This window comes from Quercus robur, chromosome 1 (assembly GCF_932294415.1).
Source record: "Quercus robur chromosome 1, dhQueRobu3.1, whole genome shotgun sequence".
Classification (NCBI taxonomy): domain Eukaryota; kingdom Viridiplantae; phylum Streptophyta; class Magnoliopsida; order Fagales; family Fagaceae; genus Quercus; species Quercus robur.
In genome coordinates this window covers 39,626,908-39,649,471 of record NC_065534.1, presented here as the reverse complement: position 1 = coordinate 39,649,471, position 22,564 = coordinate 39,626,908, and the positions used below count along the sequence as shown (strand labels likewise).

General features: G+C 36.5%; 1 long non-coding RNA gene across 1 annotated transcript; it reads left to right on the top strand.

Annotated features, from left to right (window-relative positions):
• The first annotated feature begins 14,154 nt into the window (after positions 1–14,154).
• Positions 14,155–16,026, top strand: LOC126689702 (uncharacterized). Its single transcript, XR_007644590.1, has 2 exons — positions 14,155–14,951; positions 15,363–16,026. It is a non-coding gene; the product is annotated as an uncharacterized LOC126689702 (long non-coding RNA).
• Positions 16,027–22,564: the final 6,538 nt, after the last annotated feature.

Below are 22,564 nucleotides of genomic sequence, written 5' to 3'. Positions count from 1 at the left end.
TGAAACACTTTACCCTTGAATCTGCTACTGTACTCATGAGGGATTTTATGGCAATCCTTTTTGCTTCTGGCCCAAATCCCAGTTGGTTTAATAGTGATCTGAACTTAGGGCTCTTTTGAAAGGTCTTGACTGTGCTTGGATGGAAGGATTCTTTAGATTCTTTTACTTCTACTGGGTACCCATGGATCATCACAACCACTACTCCTTTTCCTTTGTGGTTGGGTAAAGGATTTCTCTACAGCTCAGATTCCCGTTAGGTGAGCTCTAGGGTCTCCTCCCTAAACTTTTTGTGAAAAAGCCTTTAAAGAGTCTAACAATCCTTAATAGAATGTTTGACATAGTTATGAATCCTACAAATCAAGGGATTCTTTCTTTCTTTCTCAGTAGGTGGCCTAGATATAGTGAATGACCTAACAATTCCGTCTCTAATTCATTTATCCAAAACATGGTTAAACTCTTTTGCAATACACGGGATTACAGGTGGTTCCTTAGTCACTTTTCCTTCAAGTCTCTTTCTTTTTTCTACTACGAACATTGTCATGGCTTGGGATACCGGTACTCTCTTTGTCTTCATGGTTAACATTGTTCTCCTGGTCCTTTGTAGTAAGTCAGCAAACTGGGTTATGCATAAATTTTCGAGATTAAGCCTATAATCAAAGAGCATGTTGGATATGCAAGTCTCTATGAGCTCTTTTCTTCGTGATCTCCATAACAATCTAGAGAAATGTCCTCAAATCTTTTGATGAACTGGATAGGATCTTCTCCATGCCTTTGCTTTATCATCTGAAGGCTCTGGAAAGTGACTTTATCTTCGCCTAGATAATACTTTGCATAGAATCTTTCCATCATCTCATCTCAAGTCTTAATGAACCCAGGCCTCAAGGTAGTGTACCATGTGTATGCTCTATCTACTAGGGACTTAGCAAACTCTATTAGACATAACTCCTTGTCTGTTGCGTAAAGGCCCATGTGTGAATGAATCTGCTCACATGTTCCACAGCGCTTTCATTCCTTCCATCAAAAGGGTGGAAATTTGGAGGTTCATATCCCTTGAAGTAGGGTTTGCCAAGGAGTTTTGGTGGGAATAGGGGATCCCGAGAGAACTGCTTGGGGATTCTAGAGAGCTTCTCCCTTTCTTGTTCAAGAAGAGCATTGACATCTGCCAATGTAAGATATTCGGGGTTGGCTCCTCCTTCTACTGCTGACCCTTCCTTCTATTGGGCCCTCTCTTGGTTGACCATAAGAGGAGCATTATCCCTAATTTCTTGGGTTCTTCCCTCTTTGAGGAGACGAATCTCCTATTGAAGGTCCTTCATCATTTCTACCATTCGAGCCATGGGGTCTAGCTTTTGCACCTCACGCCTTTGTCCTGATATAACCTCATGCTCCACTAGGGGTACTTCATTCCTTTACCTAGAAGCTACTTCATTCTCTCCCATGGGCTTAGATGCTGCGGGTGGCACATTGGTGCCCTTATTGTTCCTTGGTCTTGGAGCCATGCTTTGTGAAGGGGCTGCTTCTTCCCTTTCCTTTGCCCAGTCCCCAATGGAGTTGCCTTAATGTGTGGGTTTTTTGTTTTTTTTTTTGTTTTTTTGTTTTTTGTTTTTGTAAAACAGCACACAGGCCCAAGTAAAGAAGCAAGGATTCTAGGCTTGATGCTTTATGCTTTAAGGGACTGAGCTTGGTTCAACGCAACTAAATTGGACTGATTTCGAACCAAGTGATGCACAAAGCGCGGATCCTCCAACACATACATACTAACATATAGAAAACATATACGCATTGAATAGCAAGGAACAGTAAAGAACGAAATAATGAGGAAGAAAAGTAAAGTAAAACATTAGAGATCCTTAAGATAATATGGGATGTTTCATTATTTTCTTAAGTTTTAATACATCATGCTCATTAGGATATGTTACAAGGTCCAAATAAGTTCAAAAATCACAGACTTAGATGGCTCTTTAGGTTTCAAAGACTTGTGAAGTTTGAATCCCTTTGAATCTAAGTGTATTCTCTAGTGACTATTTTAGGATCCCAAACAGTGTTTTCTCTCTCTCTTTTCCCTTTTTGAATTCTAAAGGAGTTTTCCAAAGGATCTTTTCCCTTTAATTCATTATTGTTGAATGCCCTTCACTGTTGGCTGCCCCTCATTTTATAGTGACATCCTAGGATTTCTGGGGTACCATTGATTCCCTCTATTTGCTCCCCTGGGTACCAGAACCATTGTTGTGTTAGCAACATTGGTGGCTGGTCCATTCCTCATTCTTCACTATTTCCCTCTTTTGAGGTTCCCTCTTCAAAAGCCCCTAGTTGACTTTCCCGTTCTAAGGGGTGCTAGAGGGCTGACCTTTGATCTTTCTTTTTCCAAGACTTCTAGATTCCACCTTTTCAGACCCGCCTTTTGGTGCTTTCCCTTTTGTCATTTTTTCCAAATGGGTTGATTCTTTTCTATCAAGCTGAAAGATCCCCAGCCACCTTCCTTCATGGTTCATCTTCCTGGGTTCCCTAAGGTACCAGACCCTTATTCATAAGTTGTTAGTTCCCAAGTCTTCTAATCCTTTTCTGCATCATTGGGTGGCTGATGGGACATATCTGCCCTCGTTCTTCATATTTCTGGGCATGTCCCTTTGAACTATCTCAGTCCCAACCTAGCCTTGCTGCACATCCCGAGGATCCCAGGATCTTGGGAATCCCCAGGTATCCTGGTTCAATTTTCTCCCTGAGCTCCTCAGCGATTTTCTTACCTTTGAGGGTTAGGCTAGACTTCTTCTTTCCTTTGTTTTGTAAGGTCCAAAGCTTACCCATTCTTGGGCTTAGGTCCCTTCCTATGGGCTCTTAATGGATTTGGGCCTTCCCTTATTTATTGAAAGCCTGAATGTTTTTTAGATTTCAATCCTTTGTATTGTTTTGGGCTTTGATATAACATCGTGATATTTTGGACCTCAATAGATACTCACGTGAAAATTGAATTAACTTTGACAATAAGGGGAAGGCTGTGAAGTCATGGAGATTTCACATCACTTTAAATATCCATTGTTTTTACATCACTCTTTTTATATTTAATCAATTTTCTATCTCCATTCTTTGTGGAGTGATGTTCATTATCATGGTTTTGGATGCTCAAATCTTGGTCTCATGGCTACCTGTTGGATCTACACATATTGGAAAATAGATCTTTCAAAAAGTGAATAAGATTTTGTTAAAATTAATCTATTAGTTTTCATGGAAGATATACAATTGATTCTGAAGACCATAATAAGCATATAAATTAGATCAAAGTTAACAAAAATAACTTAAACAAAAGGCAACCTACACACAAAACATATTCAATTTGATGAAAAAAAAAATAAATAAATAAGGGAAATTTATTAAAAAAAAAGGCAAATACATACATGCAAGTTTCATAGGTACAGTAAGTATGAGAAGGAAAGAATATATCAAGAGTACGGTAGGAAAATGGAAAAATATACTAAATCGTATATATACCCCCACTTTTATATTAGATAATTTTAAGTTATGAAGAAGTTGATAACTTGATATGAACAGAAAGAAAAATGAGTTTACGTAATTAAGAAGTTTATTTTAATTACATATTATTTTTTTTATTACTTTATCCCAAAAAAATAGTTAATGTTATTAGATTTTTTTTTTAGTTTACGTTAAAGTTAATACATATATTAGCTATTTTTTGTTATTTATTCCAAAAGAAAAAAATTTTGAGAAGAAAAAAATAATAGTTTTAAATTCGTTACTTTATTATTAGGAAATAGATGATGTGGGATAAATGTTTATCCCAAAAAAAAAAAAAAAAAAATACTAACATAAGCTAGTAAAATTGTTACTTTATAAAATTAAAAAGAAGAAGAAGAAGAAGAAGAAGAAGTTCATTAGAACACTTATTCTTACTTTATCTAAAGAAGTTGATAAAGATAAATTTTTTTTATCTTTTTTTTTTTTTTCTTAATCTAAAAACTTAAGTGAATAAATTTTTTGAAAAATCTAAAAAAAATTCTTCAATTTGGTAAAGCCACTTGGTGCAACCATGGCGTCTAAACCCAACTTTTATTATATAATATATGATATGACGTGCATTGGGCAATGTTAGAGAGTAGATTGCTACTCCTTACCAAAAAAAAAAAAAGAGAGAGAGAGAGAAGAGAGTAGCCGCTTTTAAACTATAAAATTTGGATTTTGTTTAATGTAATAGTTGGGACATTTGCACCTTGCAATTGCTCTTAATTGTGAGAGGAAAAAAATTTTTAAAAAAAATTCTAATATAAGGATTGAAATTAAAAGTGGGTTATCTAACTTTTAATCTCAACCAATGATTTTCAATTACAACATGCAATTGATTTGATCTCAATCTTGACAATTGTGAAAATATTTTATATCTCTAAACATACAGAAGGTCTAATTCCATATTTAAGAATTCAACTTTTAAATAGCGTTACCTAATATATAGGCAATTTTCAAGTATGAAAGTAGCCATAGTATGAAACAGGTTCAATGTCTAATTACGGAACCCTTTTGAAAAAAAAAAAGAAAAAAGGATGAGCTGAAATTTACACCCTGGGCACAAAAGCATAACCTGTTAATATATACGCTCCAATATATTTATGTGCAGTGTGCTACTCTCTGGTCAAGAAGGGGCGATAGTATATCATGCTGATTTTCCAGTTTTTGTGTGCAGAACACATCTGTCTGCAAAAACTAGAGAATGTAATTGTAATTAAGAAAATCCAATGAACAAAGCTAAGGGCCCCCAATTTCTTATTACTTCAAGCGGCACTTTCCTATATTTTATCAATTTCATTTCCACATATCAAACTCGGTTTTAGAAATTTATCAAATTGAGAATGAAAATTGATCTTTGAAAACTAAACGGGTAATTAAAAACTAGTTTTTATTTTTATTTTTTATTTATTTTAAAAAGTTCTATTGCAGACGCATTTTTGTTTCATTAACAGTATTTGCAAGTAGAGACCTAGATTTGTACTTCGTATTTCTTCACCCCTATAGATTTTTAGGTTCTTCAAGTTTACGACATGTAAAGAGTAAAAGATCTACGGAGTCTCATTTACCCTTCAAAAAGGAAGTACCATAGAGCTACGTACTTGTGGGCATTATTGCAATTTAATTGAACTTATAGGTGTGAAACATAGCAAGGGAAGTGATACAGTATATAAATGGCTGAGCTTGATTCCAATTGCAGTTAGTCATGTCACTAGTTTCAGTGGTAGGCAAAAAATTTTCAAATGAGAAATGCGTGGCGTTCAAATCAAATGATAGATAAGGCATGCGGTATGCAGAGATGACTAGATAATGCATGTTCCAGTTAGGTGCCACTTTAGAGCATTGGAGAAACAGTGACTTTAATTTGACATTGCAGGCCATTTGGGATGCCCAAATTAGGTAAGGACAATCCTTTAAATTCCATGATCGATACTATGGCATTGGGAATCTGAAAGTACTTCATTAACAACAAAAGGACAAAAACCTTTTCAGTCAATTTAGATTGGAGACTAACCAATAATTCCCACACTTTGAAGTCATCCTATAAGAGACTGTATCGAGGGACCTCTTACTGCACATGACTTTTAATGGGATATCCGAAGACTGCCTTTTAATCTACCTCAAAACATCACTGAAACTCTTTGAGCTATAATACTTCTTCCTCAAGCTCATCATCAAACAGTGATAAAAGACTATGGCCTTCACATTTAATAAACTCAGCTTACAATTTTCTGATGTCCTAAGTCCCAATCTTTAGTGCAGGAATATTCTTAGACATGGCTATGGAAAGTTCCTGGACCACCAACAATTACTTGTTTTCATCTGGAAGTGTGTGTGTGTGTGTCCTAACAAAATAGCCACTACACCAGTAGCATTATCTTTCAGCATGCCCCAGCAAATCTTCAAGCCTGTCTTAGATGTGGGTTATTAGAATATCCTTTCCATGTTTTAAGAGACTTCTGCTTTTTGGCACAACACATATGGCTACCTTACTGCCCATGAATTTAGACTTTTTCTCCTGCCTGATACACTGCTAGTGCAAATTCAGCACTTTCACTAAGTTTAATATTTAATAGCTGTAAAGGTGTAGGTGGAGTCAAGATTTGACTTCAAAGAGGAGGAAGGGGTATTTAAATATCATAGATTTTTTTTTTTTTTAAAGAAATAAATTAACTGCTAAACACACATACTTTAAGTATATTCTTTCACTAAATTCAAACACATTACTTAACCCAAAGTACCACAACAAAATGGCCCAATTCTTACAATAATATAGTGAGATTTTAAGTAGTGGAAAAGAGAGAATTTAAATATCATAGAATTTTTTTTTTTTTTTTTGAGAATGTAAATATCATAGATCTGATTGCATATACTTGCGTATATATATAGATACACATTAATTGCATACGCACACAAAATATATATATATATATATATATGACCAATTTTGACAATAAAATGCCACTCTTAATTATGAATGTTAAATGGTATTTTAATGTCAAAAAGTACATAATTAAAAAGATAGAACATTTATTCTATTGTATTTATTTGTTAGGGCTTTTTTTTCTTCTTTTTTCTTTTTAATAAACAAGTTCCGTTGTAGCTTTTCATTGTCAAAATTTCACCTAATTCCCGTTTTAATGATTTTTTCAATAATTAGATCAACCTAAATATAGCTTATGTAGATTTTTGTTAAACTCATAATATGATTATAAAAAAATATAGTGACCATTTGTACATCTCAAATAGGGTTGTTTACGAGTCGATTCAAGTTGGGTTTGTGCTCAACCCAACACTGGCGGCTCTACATAGAGTCTAGGGTGGTCATAGGACTACCCTGACCTGGAAAAAATAACAATTATTATGTATAAATTATAAAAATTTATAATTTTTTAATCCTTAAAATTTTTTTGTGACAACCTTAAATTTTTTTATGCCCAACATAACTAAACTTTGGATAAAATTTGGCAACAAACTTTATTGTAAGTTAAGGCTACAACTCTATTCAAAAATTTTTTTTAATTAATTGTGAATTTTAACAAATCTATTATTTAATTATATCTTCTTCTTATATCCTCCATACTTGTAAAATTTCAAGAAAATCAAAGATCAATAAATACATAATAAATAAGTGTATTGAATAGTAAATAACATCTGATTGACATGAAACTTAATATGTGTTTTAAGAACATAAAGAACATGCAATTCAACGGTTAGATTTGCAAAATATGTAGCTATGTTAGTTTGTTTAGTAAGAGTTGTAGCTTTGTGCTACAACTTAGTTTGTAGCCAAACTTTGTCCTTAAACTTTAGTCTTCTTAACAACACATTAGGTTCTTACATAAAAATAAGTCAAAGAAAAATTTTATTTAACTAAAATTTTAAAAGAGATGTAGCTTGCAACATTGATAATGAGACTATTATGTAGTGATTTCAAAATAAGAAAATTCATAGAAATAAATTGTAAGACTTTAAGTGTTTGCATGTTTGTGTGTGTGTGTGTTTTGTCATTAATATATGAAGTTCTCTTTTTATTAGATCTTATATAATTTAAGTTTCTTAATGACCACCCTCAAAACCATTTCTGGAGTGGCCACTGCAACCTAGAATCGTCCCGCTCACATTGAGTGGTTGATGAAGAGACCTACCACCAACCACCACTAACCACAAGTCGAGTCAGTTTTGGTTTGGATGGACAATGTCTAGTTTCGGTCCAAACTGACAAATGAGTAGCAGTGAGACAATGGTCGTTTTGGTTGTCGGATCTAGTTGGATATCGTTGAGACCTTGCCAAATCTCAAAGAGATCTTGATGGATCTCAATGGATCTAGTTGAGATCTCTCCAAATTTAAGGTGCTGAGAGAGAGAGAGAGAGGGGGGGCGATGGTTGATGGAGATCAAAAGTTTTTGGTGAGCTTTATGCTTTTGGGTTAGTCGGATTAGTTTACTATTTCGAACTCCTAAACTACCACTTAACTTGCTACTTGTTGGATTTCAAACTCCTCAACTACTGCCGACAACTGCACTGAGTGAATTTGTTGAGTCTCGATTCTAGGCTAGATAGTTCTGGCGGGTTGGCAGATTTCGGTTGGATTTGGACAAACCTAATTTCAAACTTTAAATTATAACTTGTGTGTGGGTTTTTTTTTTTTTTTTTTTTAGGATACAGATCTAAGTAGAAACAAGGATCCTGAGCCCAATACTGATTATTTTAAGGGACTGAGCTTGGTTCACCATAGGTAATTGGGCTGATTTCGAACCAGGTGGTGCACAGAGCACGAATCCTACAACACATACATGCTAACAGACAAGAAATATATGCATTGAACAGTAAGAAATAGCAAAGGAAAGAAGTAGTAAAGAAGGACACAAAATAAAGCGTTAAGGATCCTTAAAACAATGTAAGATACATCATTACTTTCTTGATTGTGTAATACACTATGCTCACTAGGACGTGTTAAAGTCCAAATAAGTTCAAAAATTATAGACTTAGATGGCTCTTCAGGCTTCTAAAACTTGCAAAGTTTGAATCCCTTTGAATTCAAGTGTGTTCTCTAGTGGCTGCTGAGGATACCGGGCGGTATTTCCTTCTCTTTTCTCTCATTTTTTGAATTTTGATAGAGTTTTCTCAAGGATTTTACTCTAATTCACTGTTGCTGAATGTTCTTTCATTGTTGGCTGCTTCCCCTTTTATAGAGCCATCCTAGGGTTTCCGGGATACCACTGATTCCCTCAATTTGCTCCCTTGGGTACCAAAACCAATGTTGTGCTAGCAATATTGGTGGCTGGTCCTTTCCTCTTTCTTCATTATTTTCTTCTTTTGAGGTTCCTTCTTCAAAAAGCCTCTTGCTAACTTTCCTGTTCTGGGGGGGTCCTAGAAAGCTGGCTTTTTATTCTTTCTTTCTCCAAGGCTTCTAGATCCCACAAATTTTTTTTTTTTTTAGACCCACCTTTTGGCTGCTTTCCCTTTTGTCATTTTTCCCAGGTGAGCTGATTCTTTTCTACTAGGCCGAAAGATCCTAAGCCTCCTTCCTTCCTAGTTCTTCTTTCTGGGTTCCCTGAGTTACCAGGCACTTGCCCATGAGTTGTTGGTTCCCAGGCCCTCTGACCCCTTTAGCTCCCCAGCAATTTTTTGACCTTGGCGGGTTGGGCTTCCTTCTTCCCTTTGTTTCATGGGATTTGAAACTTGCTTATTCATGGATTTGGGTTCCTCCCTATGATCCTTAATGGGTTTGGGCTTCTCCCCCCTTTTCTTTATTGAAGGCCCAAATATTTTATTTTTTCTATACTTCAATCTTTTGTGTTGTTTTGAGCCTTGGTGCAATATTGTAATTGTTTAGACCTCAACATTTAGCCCCTCGAGCTCATGGGTTGCCTGCAACCTACGCATGAGTAGACCAGACTCTTGACTTCTATAGGAGTTCCTTCCTTACTGTTTCAATTGGCTTCAGGGTCCCTTTTCTCCTTCCCTTAGGATCCTGCTTTTCCATACTATCCCTTTTTTTTTTTTTTTTTTTTACGCGTTACACTTCTTTAACAACTCCCCCTCTTTGTATGGAACGTGGTAGTTGAATGTTTGAGTAAAACTTCCCCATCCACCTTTTTCGTTCCCCTTAACTCCCATTAATAACTACCAATAACTCTCTTTTATAAAAAATTAAATATTGGCAACTGGCGTGTCTTGCTATACATCATTTTCTCTAACTATCCCTGTGCCATTATTGTCGTTACATCAAACCGTCTTTTCATTTTCAGAGATTTTATTTTCAACCTTATCTTCCTTCTTCTAGCTTCTGTTTCTCTGTTCCTTCTCCTTTGTCCTTCACTTCTTCAACTTCCATGTTTCTTATTGCATTACCATTCCATGGCCTCTTCTTCCTCAGGAAAAAGGAGGGAGTGTACTCCCAGCCCTTCTGAAAGTGAAAGCTCTTCTGGGTCTGCACAGAGCGAGGTGCAGGAGGTTGTGGAGTGCCCAACCTTCCCTTTATAGGATCTCTGGTACACCCCTAGCCTATTCTTTCCTCAAGTATCTCATGGCGAGGCCTTTCCTTCCCCTCATACCTAGGTGTTCTTTGCCAGTTTGGGTTTGCTAGTTCCGCTTAGGTTCCAAATCCAAGGGAGATTTTAGATTCGCAAATTAGGTGAGGATCTCATGAGGCAGTTCCTATTTTCTTCGACTTCGTCCCAGGTAAGATTACTAGTTGGCCCATTTGGGTGGATAGAGAGCTTTTTGATGGTGAATTCGTCAGCTGTTTGGAGTGTGCTAGGATCCTAAAATCAGTACCGATTTTCAGGAACCTTAAAGGCTTTAGGGATGCCAAGGGCCTTAGACATTTGGTGCGCCATTGGTGCCCTTCTCTCCACACATTCTTCTTTTTGGTTGGTGAGCTCACTATCACTTTGGAGGATGTGGTCAGTAATTTTCTTCTCCTAGTGTTTGGTGATAAGAATCAAGAGAGGGGTGGTAATGGCAACACCAATTGCCTTTACCACCCCTATCTTGATTGGTGTGAAAGTCCTTTTTCTCTAGCACTCAGGCCCAAGGATCCTGGGCCGAGTACCTGTAGTTTGGTGGACTGGGTTTTGATTCACCGCAGCTAAAGGGCTGTTTAAGAATCAAGTGGTGCACAGGGCATGCTTCCTACAATACATATAAACTAACAAACAAGGATATTTGTATTGAACAACAATCAAAACATTCAAGTAATGCAGAGAACAAAATAGTAAAAGCACAAAGTAATGGTTAGGGATCCTCAAATCAGTAGAGAATATTTCATTGATTTTTTTTTATTATGATTACAGTATGCTCACTAAGACGTGATACAAGGTTCAAGCAAGCTCAAAAATTACAGTCTTAAATGGTTATTCTAACCTTTAAGACTTGCAAAGTTTGATTCTTTTTGAATCCGAGTATGTGTTATAATGGCTTTCTCTAGGATATCGGGAAGTAATTTTACTAATTTTCTCTGAGTTTTTTCTTCTCGATAGAATTTTCACAATGATTCTCCCATCCACAAATCTCTGCCTCTCTTCGCAATCCTTTCCCCCTTTTTATAGTGTTATTCTGGAGTCCCAGGGGAACTATTGATTCCCATGTTTTGCCTTCTAGGTACCAGAGTATGTGTTGTGCCCATCGCCCAATAGGTTTAGTTTCCCTGTTCTTCATTCTTCCCTTCCTTTTAGTTTTGTTTCTTTGAAAGACCATGGCTGACTACCTATTTCGGAATATGCTGAGGTCACGTTCTTCACGATCCAACTTTTGGTCGTCCTTCTTCTTTATCTTTTTCTCAAACGGGCAAAATCCCACTCTGCCAGTTTGAAAGTCTTTTGCTGCTACTCCTTTTTTTATACTTCTTCATTCTGGTTCCTCGAGGTGCTACCCATTTGCGCTATGAGAAGTCGTTGATTTTTCTCTTCTTTTTCTTGCTGGGTCATTTGACACTTGAGAAGGACGTGCCCTCTCCTCTGTTTCTTGTGTTCCTTTTTGTCATTTTCTTTTGAACTGTCTTAATCTTTTCTTGACTGTATTTACACGCCTGGGGGATCCCGAGCCTTTTTGGCAGTCTCTGAGGATCCCGGCTCAGCTTTCTTCTTCAATCCTCTAACATGGGCTTCTTTTCTTTTTTTCTTTCTTCTTTTCTCATAAGCTTCTGGGTTTGCCCTTTTTTCTTCTTGATGTTTTTTGGGCTCCAAGCCTCTTGGACTTACCATTTCTTCTTTTTTTCCGTAGCTCCTTGCGCCTATTTCTTTGGGCCTAGGTATTGTGACTTTTTAGACCTCAACAATTGGCACACCAGAAGAAGTGCCCGCAATAAGGTCACACCTTGACCAAGCATCAAGAAAATCATTTCTGTAACATACCCACCCACCCCTAGAGGCATGCCACTCCGCAAATCCTGTTTTGCTACTTATGGCAATAGACACAATGCCAACAGTAGGGAGGACCGGATGTTTGTTGAAGGTAGGAGCAGAGAAAAGACTAGGATCAGGAACCCTCCCAATCTTTCCAAAACCAACAAAATCTGAGAAAGACTTCTGGAGTCTTCTCCAGTAGCCAGCAAAGCCACTAGAAGCAAAGACTCCCTATTAGGAGTTTGGCACCACAAATTAAGGGCTCCTCCATGACTGATAAGAAAAAGCTTGGGACCTTAGAAATAGATCCATGGAAGGGAGAGAAGGAACTACCTCCTTGAACATCGACGGGATGTCCTGGTCAAAACCGAACTGCCTAAGAACTCGGTGTGCTGAGTAGTGGGTGTACCTGGGACCACTTGATGAAGGTACTAGAAGCCATGAGGGACTGATGCAAGCCAAATACACTAAGCTGCCTTCATCTCCCCTATGTAGATCAAAGGTATTCCCCAGGGAGCTAAGGAAAAAAGCCAACACAGAATCGCAGGCGAACTCGGGATTGAACTCTCAAGGAGAACACCAACTTAGGTGCCCTGTCTGATTAAATAGTTCTACCAAATTGAGGTTGCCACCATACCCTAGTCTCCCTTAGGACCTTTTGGGTGTACCCGTAGGAGACATAAGACCATTGAAAAGCTTATAGAGAGAGAGAAGGGCAAGGCCTCTTTCCTTTTCTTTTTTTTTTGACATCTGCCTATCCTAGTTTGTTGTTCTTGTTATGTCTCTCCCTTTTTTTTTTAACTGATGGATGGTCACTCCCCTTTTGCAGTCCAAGCGCAAGTCGGACCCTAAGGGAGGTAAAAGTCAATCCTCTGGTGATGATATGGTATGGCCTTCTTCCCCTTGTGCCTTTTATTGTTTGCTTTCTCTGTTCCTTTGGTGCTGTGTATATACTTTTTTTTTTTTTTGATGTCTTTCCACTTACTTCTTCTTACTCTTCTTTTCTTTGATAGGTCGAGGTGCCTCCTTTTGTGACCGGTGGTGCTATGGCGAAAGAAGTGGTGACAAATTAATTTGCTACTGCCTTAGGTGTGGAGAAGAAGCCCCTTAGTGGTGGCGTGGTTGAGGAAGTCAGGCAGGCAGTAAAGGATGCCCAGCCTATTCCGCCTTCTGTTTCCTCAGTAGTCCAGGATCCTGAAACTCTCCAACCTCTTACTGCCTAAGATCCCAAGCCCATGCAGACTCCTAGTTCTACTAAAACTATGACACTTAAGCCCATAACTGAGTTTGCATTGGGCAAGGAGTCTTTGGGAGGTGCATCCTCACCTACCCGAGCAGGTAAGCCTCATCCGTCCTTTATTAGCATATGTTCCTATTTCGCTTATCCTTTCTCCCTAAAAGTTCTTCTCCTTTTTCCCCTTTGCTTCTTTTAGGTCAAGCCAGCACCCAGTCCACCCCTGAAATAGCCCCTTCCTTGGAGTCAGAGACTTCTGAAGGTGTGTATTGCTTAGTTATCCTTCTCCCCCTTTTTTAGTTCACATCTTTCCCTTTTCTCTTTCCATACTCTTCCCTTGCCTTTCCCTTTTATGGCAAAGCCCCTGGCGTCCTTCCCTTCCTTTAACAATTTTGCCAAGGTTTCTTCACCTTTTCTCCAACGTGCTTTAGGGTGAGTTTGGTTCAGCTTTTTGAAAAAGTGCATAATGAAAAAGTGGAGTTTTGTAAAAGTGCATAATGAAAAAGTGGAGTTTCAAAAAGCTGTTAAAAAGTACATAATGAAAACGCTGAGTGTTTGGCTAGCACTTATAAAAGTGGTTTTTTGAGGAGTAAATGACCAAAAAGGACAATGTATATATAAGGGAATTTATTTCATACTTTTTTTTTTATGTGAGTTTGTTTCATACTTAAATCAATTACTTCATCATACTTAAATCAATTTTTCTCTTTCTAAAAAAATTATTTTTTTTTTACCAATATTAGCTAATAATAACCTACCACTTCAGATTTATTGTGAAAGTATTGTAAAAATATTGTAATAAAAATTGATAATAATTTTAATTTTAACATACTATTAAAATTATTTTTTTCTCTTTCTAAAAAAATTGTTTTTTTCTCACCAATATTAGCTAATAATAGCCTACCTTAAAATTTATTGTAAAAATATTGTGAAAATATTATGATATAATTTCTTTTTTCTCCCTTTTTTTTCTCTCCACACACGTGGCTCTACTTCCTTTTTTTTTTCTTTTTTTTTTCTCCTCTTTTTTTCTCATCCACCCACGTAACCACACTCTTTTCTTTTCCTTTTTCCTTCTTTTCTCTATCAGTCCAGAACATTCCCATCTCTCTTTCTTTCCCATCTCTCTTTCTTTTCTTTTTTTTCTTTTGCCTCTTAGCACTTCGGTCCAGAGCTGCTCTGCTTCTTCTTCTTTTTTTCATTTTTTTTCCTCTTAGCAGTTCGGTCCAGAACACAGCTCTGCTTCTTCTTCTTCTTTTTCTTTTTTTTTTTTTTCCTCTTAGCAGTTCGGTCCAGAACACAGCTCTGCTTCTTCTTCTTCTTCTTTTTTTTTTTTTTTTCCTCTTAGCAGTTCGGTCCAGAACACAGCTTTGCTTCTTCTTCTTTTTTTTTTCTTTTTTCTTTTCCTCTTAGCACTTCAAATCGGAACACATCGGAACCATCGCCAGAACTCATCCTTTATTCTTTTTTTTTCACACTCCAGAGAAGAAGATGATGATGATGATGATGATGATGATGAAGATGAAGATGATTGAAACATAAGGATTTTGGGATTTTGGTTTTTTTTTTCTATGGATTTTGGGTTGATTTTGAGTTGGGTTTGGGATGAGTTTTCCGGATTTGAGTTGATTTTCAGTTGTTTTTGTGTTGATTTTGAGTTATTTTTGGTTTGGTTTTGTTCATTCTGTGTTCGGAATATCAAAGGTTGAAATGGGTTTTGTTGATTGTGGGGGTAGATCGGTGAAGAAGCAGAGGAAGACGAAGAGGAAGAAGACGAAGAAAAAAGACACAGATGAGAGATGAGGGCGTGAGAGAATTGATGGGTATTTCGGTCTTTTTGGTTATTGCAACGGTAATATACAAAACGCGCATAGCGTGTTTTGATTTATGGACCCCTGAGGGTCCATATTCCTTCCGCGTTTTGCACTCAATTTTTATAAAAGTTCAAAACGCAACTTTTATAAAAAAGCTGCGTTTTTGAGCTTACCAAACGCAAGTGTTGGTTGAGCTTTTTTGAAAACGCCCTTTTTGGGCTCAAAAAGTGGAACCAAACGGGCACTTATGCTCTTCCGCAGAGTCTTTTGAGAAGTCAGAGGGGCAAGAGGAGGAGCCTCCCATAATAGCTAACATGGCTGCCCCTATCATGAGGAGGCTCTATCACAGGGAATTGATACTAGTTTTTTAGCTTTCTCTTTCCCTTCCATCTTTATTTCTTCCTCTTTTCTCTCCTCCTCCCTTTTTTTGACTTTATCTGCTTTTGCAGGTGCTGACATAGGTGCTAAGGATCTTGAGCCCATAGTTATTGAAGTAGTTGTGGAACCTGCTCTCAATGTCCAGGTTGTTGAATCTCAGGCAGGGATCCCCTAGACTATCCAAAGGGTTGAAAGGGTCGCAACATTGGTGTGGGAATGCTGTAAGCCCTGGGCCCGAGGAAGAAAGCCGCCTGAGGAAGGGAAGAAATGGATCAAGGTACTCTGTAGTATTCTAAGAGGGAGCTAGAGTCTGGAGAGAATGGAAGTTAGTGGACAGTAAGGAAGCTTCTGGTTTGGTGTAGCTTGTTGCATTCGCATTAAATGGTAGACAACAGCTTTATCAGCTGCATTTATGAGAAAGTGACCTGAACAGTGTAAGCCACAACTAAGCAGATTCCTTCCACCATCTTCTTCAGATGTTAAAAGCAACAAGTGTCAAAAAAGGAGAGAGGTTAGGTGAGAATGGATGGTGGAGATATGTTGGAGGGAGAAGTATATAAGGAAAGGAGAGAGCACTGAAAAAGGTATCGAGAAAAAAAAGAAAAAAGAAGAAGGAAGAACATTGAGAGAAGAGAATGAACAATATTACTTTTTATGCAAACTTAGTTTCCTCGGGAGAACTTGTGGAGAGCTTGATACTCATTTATTTCTTAATACAAATCTTATTTTTCCCTACACCTGTCCTCGGGCAAAGCCCTCTGTTGTTCGTTTCCTCCTCTTACAAATTTTATTGATTTGGGCCAGGGTTGAATTGCACAACCCACTACTCTAAGTGGGCTTGGCCCACCAAATTTTCTGGTCCTTACACTTAGGCTGTGTTTGAATTGGGTGAAAACCGTTTCCAGAAATCATTTTCCGTAAAACCCACGTGTTTGCTCGCGATCGTCGATCGCGCCACTCGATCGACGAGCGGTGCACGTCCGACGAGCGTGCTCGTCGATCGACGAGCGGCGCGATCACGATCGTCGATCGCGCCGCTCGTCGGACGCTCGTCGGACGAGCGTTTTGTTTCTCTTGTCGGATTTGATGCATTTTCTGTAAAAATGTTTGAATGAACCAAACACCAAAATTAATTTTCCGTAAAATGAATTTTGTGACAGCCAAACACATGAAAACGTTTTCTTTTTCCGGAAAATAGCATTTCCGGAAAATATGTATTTTTCGGAAAACGTTTTACAGCAACCAAACACAGCCTTAGTATTTTTTATTATTATTAAATTCTACAATATGTTTGATTCATGCTTTTGGTCCCAAAGATAAAACATTTATCCATAGGACATTTTTTTTTTATCAAAATTATAATTTGAAGAGCCACTTGCTAAGGCTCTTTCTGGCATTAGTGATGGAGAGTCCCAGGACAGATTCACTGTGAATGATTCAAGTGGATTTCATATTATGGGTTTGAGAAAAGCTAGCATATTTTGGACACATGAAAAGCTTGGAATGCCTTTCCCATAATGGTACTATTCTTATTCTTTTATTTTATTAGAAGTAAAATACCCATCACTAAGTATTCTGAAAAATGAGAGAATTGGATAAGGTTTATCAATGATAATCTTAAGTTCATCTCAAGAAAATTATGTAGTTTAGATAATGGGTAAGGATTTGCTGCAAACTAAGTTGCAGCAACTTTTGTAAATATGCACATGTGTCTAAGGATGTCCAAACAACCTGCAGAACGACCCACCTAGCCGACCAGACCTAAACCATCTGCCACCTAATCCGACTACTCCGGTGGTCGACGGCGGGTCCTTACTTTCCAAAATTGATTCCGGCAAGTTGGCAGCGGGTCTCTTCTTCCAAAACTTAAGCCACCTGACCTGACCGGACTATAAAGTCTCACTCTCTCCTCTAACGATCTCTACTCTTCACTGATCTCTGCTCGTCGCCAATCTTTGCTCATTGTTGTCAATCTTTGCTAATATTGCCTACTCACCCTCACCAATTCAGATCTATGATTCTCTCTCTCTCTCTCTCTCTCTCTCTTAGGTTCAAGCTCTCAAGTTTGATTTCTCTATTCTCTGTTATTTGGGTTTGTAGATTTGTTATTTTATTTGTGTCTATTAATCTATTCTTTGGGTTTTTAGTTGTAGATCTTTTGAATCATTGGTTTTGTTCTTTAGGTTTGTGTTTGATCTTTGTATTTTCGGTCGAAATGGAAGCCAACCGCCGTCCACTCGAGCTCGATCCGACTTGATCGGTGCCTTTTTGCGGTTGACAGCGGGTTTGGAACTTCTCCACCTGATCTGATTGGGTCGGTTGTGGGTTGGGCACAAACCTAACCTAGACCAACTCGTGGACAGCCCTACATGTGCCAATGCCTCAGATAAATACCTATCCAGGTTTATATTTAAATGAAAACTTTCTTGTCAATATTGAATTTTTCACCAAATAGCCACTTGATACGTGTGCATTTTGCAACTTAGTTTGCAGCAAATCCTTACCATTAGATAACAAACTTACCATCATCCTTGTTCCCAATGCTTAGACTCATCAGTCATCCCCTTCAAGGTACTTGAAAAAAAAAAAGAAAAAAAAAAAAACCTGTGCTTAATATGGTATGTTGGGCCCAAGTTTGGAAGATCTAAATCCTAAAAGGTTTTTCTCTTGGGAAGCTTGTGTTGTCTGCCATCATTTCAAGCCCAACCCGAAGCTATTCCAAATAGGAAATAGCACAAGATAATAATAATAATAATAATAATTAATAGTGGGTTTGCTAAGCCCAAAAATAAGTCCATTTCTGTCTTTTATTATAGGGATTTTTCAGAAAATAACTACAAAACCCAAACAATATCATTAGTTAGGAAACGTTTGAAACTAATTTGGAATATAACAACTCGAGTTCAGAGAGGACGATTTCCTGGGTTTTTATTTTATTATTGCGAGAAATCGAGTTGAAAGAACTCGACTTCTAAGCCTGGAAAACAAGTACAGTGTACTCGTTTTCCAGGCTTAGAAGTCGAGTTCTTTCAACTCGATTTCTTTGTATGCAAAACCAGTCCAATTCTCACTCCCATCCCACAGGCGAAGTAGAATTTGTACAACAGAACTCATATAATGCATCCCCTTCTAAGAGTGAGAGAGAGAATGACGGCGACGGTGCCGACGAAGGAGCGACAGGCTCAGAATCTCGTGTGAGAGTGAGAGAGAGACATCTCGTGAGAGAGAGAGACTGAGAGTGAGAGAGGGCAGAGACTGAGAGTGCAGTCAGGAGTGAGAGGGAATGAGAGTTTGAACTTAGTTTTTTTTTTTTGTGTTTGGGTTCCTGCGATGGTTGTGGGTGCTTTTTTTGAAAACAAACCGAGTTCAATGAACTCGGTTTGCAAGAATGGAAACCGAGTTCATTGAACTCGTTTTCCAGTCATACAAAACGAGTTAATTGAACTCGTTTTCTAGTCTTACAAAACAACTCCTACGAACTCGATTTCTGGCATATCAGACCCACCTGGGAGACAGTGCAAAATAGGAAAATCGAGTACACCATACTCGATTTTATAGCATACAAATTGTGGATTCTGAACTCGAGTTGTTATATTCCAAATTAGTTTCAAACGTTTCCTAATTAATGATATTGTTTGAATTTTATTGTTATTTTCTAAAAAAATCCTTTATCTATATATATATATAAAAGCGAAACCTCTGCTGGCACCACAATTTTCCACGTCAGCACAATATTTAAAAAATAAAAAATAAAAATAAAAATAAAAATATTATAACACCTCAAAACCCTAGCAACCTTACCTCTCTCTCAAGTTAAGAAATAAAACCCTAGCAACCTTACCCCTCTCTCAAGTTAAGAAATATAAAGCCATAATTTCTGCAAACTCTCTCTCTCCAAACGTAAATATCAAATTCAACCCTTTTAATTTCTCTTTATATTTTTTTGGCTTCTATAGAGTTATAGTGAGTTATGCTGATTTTGTTTTTTGTGTATGTGTGTATAGATGGTCATAATACTCCGGTATTTCAAGAGAAGTTTGTGTTTTCGTTAATTGAAGGTCTTAGAAAGATAAGTGCTACAGTTTGGAAAAGCAATACAAAAGACGATTTCATTGGCAGCGAAAAGTAATTACTTTGTCTCATATTTTTGTTTTTTGAATTGATTTTGTGTGCTTTTTAGACCCTTTTGGATCAATTTTGTTAATTGGGTGTTTTTTTTTTTTTTTTTTTGATAGGGTCCAATTGGGGAAGGTTCTTTCGAAGGGCTATGACGACCGCACTTGGTGTCTATATACTAATAGTGGGGGGTAAGTACTATAAATTACTAACCCTTTTAAGTGTATTAGTTAGAATTATTTTCAAATGATTGTATCAATAAAAGTGAATGTGTATAAATTTTGTTTAAACCTTACCCCTCTCTCAAGTTAAGAAATATAAAGCCATAGTTTCTGCAAACTCTCTCTCTCCAAACGTAAATATCAAATTCAACCCTTTTAATTTCTCTTTATATTTTTTTGGCTTCTATAGAGTTACAGTGAGTTATGCTGATTTTGTTTTTTGTGTATGTGTGTATAGATGGTCATAATACTCCGGTATTCCAAGAGAAGTTTGTGTTTTCGTTAATTGAAGGCCTTAGAGAGATAAGTGCTGCAGTTTGGAAAAGCAATACAAAAGACGATTTCATTGGCAGCGGAAAGTAATTACTTTGTCTCATATTTTTGTTTTTTGAATTGATTTTGTGTGCTTTTTAGACCCTTTTGGATCAATTTTGTTAATTGGGTGTTTTTTTTTTTTTTTTTTTTTTGATAGGGTCCAATTGGGGAAGGTTCTTTCAAAGGGCTACGACGACCGCACTTGGTGTCTATATACTAATAGTGGGGGGTAAGTACTATAAATTACTAACCCTTTTAAGTGTATTAGTTAGAATTATTTTCAAATGATTGTATCAATAAAAGTAAATGTGTATAAATTTTGTTTAACTATCCCGTGCATCGCACAGGTTAGCGACTAGTTATATATAAAAGGTTTTAATTAGGAGCTCATTCTGACGAGTCCTACACCAAGAAAAATACATCCTCATTTTTTACCGTAATTGCAACAAAAAAGCCATTAATTCTGGATTGCAGATGACTCCTAGCCAAACCTTGGGCGGTTCGTGTTGAGAACATATGGAGGGAAGCCAACAAATATTGCGCATATATGTTGGCAAAAAAGGGAGGTTCTTACTTCTTAGTCTGAGAGAGATATTCTATGATAATGATACATACCCCACATTTTTGCTACAATGCTTCTTTTGGGATTTCATGGGTTTTGTTTCAATCTGTGCGGTGTGCTGCAAATAAGCTTGGCTTACTTTTTGGTGTGGTGAAGTGTATGTCTGTAGTCTCTTGGTCAGCTTGTGTTGTTTAACTTTGTTTTTTGTTGTGTGTTTATTTCTTTTTAGTTTATTTCTTTAAATCAAGGGTCACTCTTGTTTTGTCGTTTAAACTTTGTTTTGTGTTTGTAAGTTTATTTCCCTTCAATAAAATTTCCTTTTTATGAAAAAAAAAAGAAAAAAGAAAAGAAAAAAGAAAAGCCTTTAGCAAAACGCATCTAAACGCATATGTAACATTATAGGAGAGGTTAGTGTTTTCTTAAAAAAGATTATAGGAGAGATCTTTTAAAGCGCGAGAGCGCGCACAGTAGCAAGTTTTCTTTTTGGAAAAAAAGTTAATTAATGTCTTAAAAGTAGGGGGTGTTCATCAAGCTGCATAAACTGCCCATAAAATAGTATAATCGCACTGCATCACAAGTAACAGTGCACTACATCGCATTATATGGTGCAATGCAATTTGCGGTTTTATAATAAGAAAATCACACAAACTACACCGTACTCTCTCTATATATTAATATATTTATTTTTTTAATATTAAATATATTATTAATAGTTCAATAACCCTAGTTTTCAAATAATAATAATAATAATAATAATAATAATAATAATAGTAACCCTAACAAGTGTTGATTAGAAAATTCAGTTCAAAATAAAGAAAAATTAACTCAATAGTTTAAAACTTGGCCCAAAACAAAGAGAAAAATCAGTTTTGAATTGAGCAAGAAAATCCAAAAATTTGAAAAATATACCAGTTTCAAATCGTTTAAACAGTATTTTAAATACCATGATCACAAAAATGAGGTGTAGTACGGTTTTGGTTTTAACTAAACTCTAAACTACACCGCACAACATATGTGACTGCAAAAATAAGGTGTGACACGATTAGGGTTTTGGCTAAACCGCTCTGCAAAGTACGATGCTAAAAATGGTCCAAAATCACATTGCACTACACCGCGAACACTTTTACTTTAAAGTATTGGTTTATGCGAGATTTTTAGAAATTTTTTATTGGAAAAATAAACTAACAATTTATTCTTTTTTTAATTTCCACATAAAAATTATATCAAAATTTTTCTAAATGGTCCAATAATAAATACCTTAAAAATACTCATTAACCAGACTTTATTTATTTTTTGTGGTAAATCAACATCACAAATATATGAACTATATGTTTTTTTTGATAAACCACCGCCTGTGTAATTATTTGGTGTCACATGTCCAACTTTTATTCTAAAAACTAATCAGTACATGTCCGATTATTTAATACTAAAAATTATTCCACCTGACCTCATCATTTCATTAAATCACATAGGATTAAAATTAGAGTAACGCTAATACTACCAAAATTGGCACAATTTTGTGCCACAACTCACCACTAGACGAGTTGTGATCAGTGAATGTGTGCCATTTTGATAGTATTAATTACTCTAAAAATTAACAAAGGTTGACAAAATGGCATAATCTGAAACATCTTCAAAAGTTTGGGAACAAGAAAAATCAACTTTTTGAAATTTAAGATGAAAAACAAATTTTCACCAAAAATTTTATTTTATAATATATGTTATAAATTTTTAAAAGGTTTTACTAAAATATGCCATAAGGTCATATATTAATAAACTATTTTAAAAAAAATTTTCTTGAAAATTGAAAAAATTCTCAAACTTTGGCGGTTTTTCGAAAATTTTTTCATTAAAAATATATAGTTAATATATGTCCTAAATGCATATATATTAACCGAACCCATTTTTAAAACATAAAATAAAAATTTTATTTTAACTTTCTCCTGGAATTGATCCCGACTCTTGTCCCTCCATACACTTATATTTTGGATTATCGCACCCAGAATAATAGAAAGAAAGAATGAAGAATAACATCCTCAACTCAACTGAAAGAGAAATT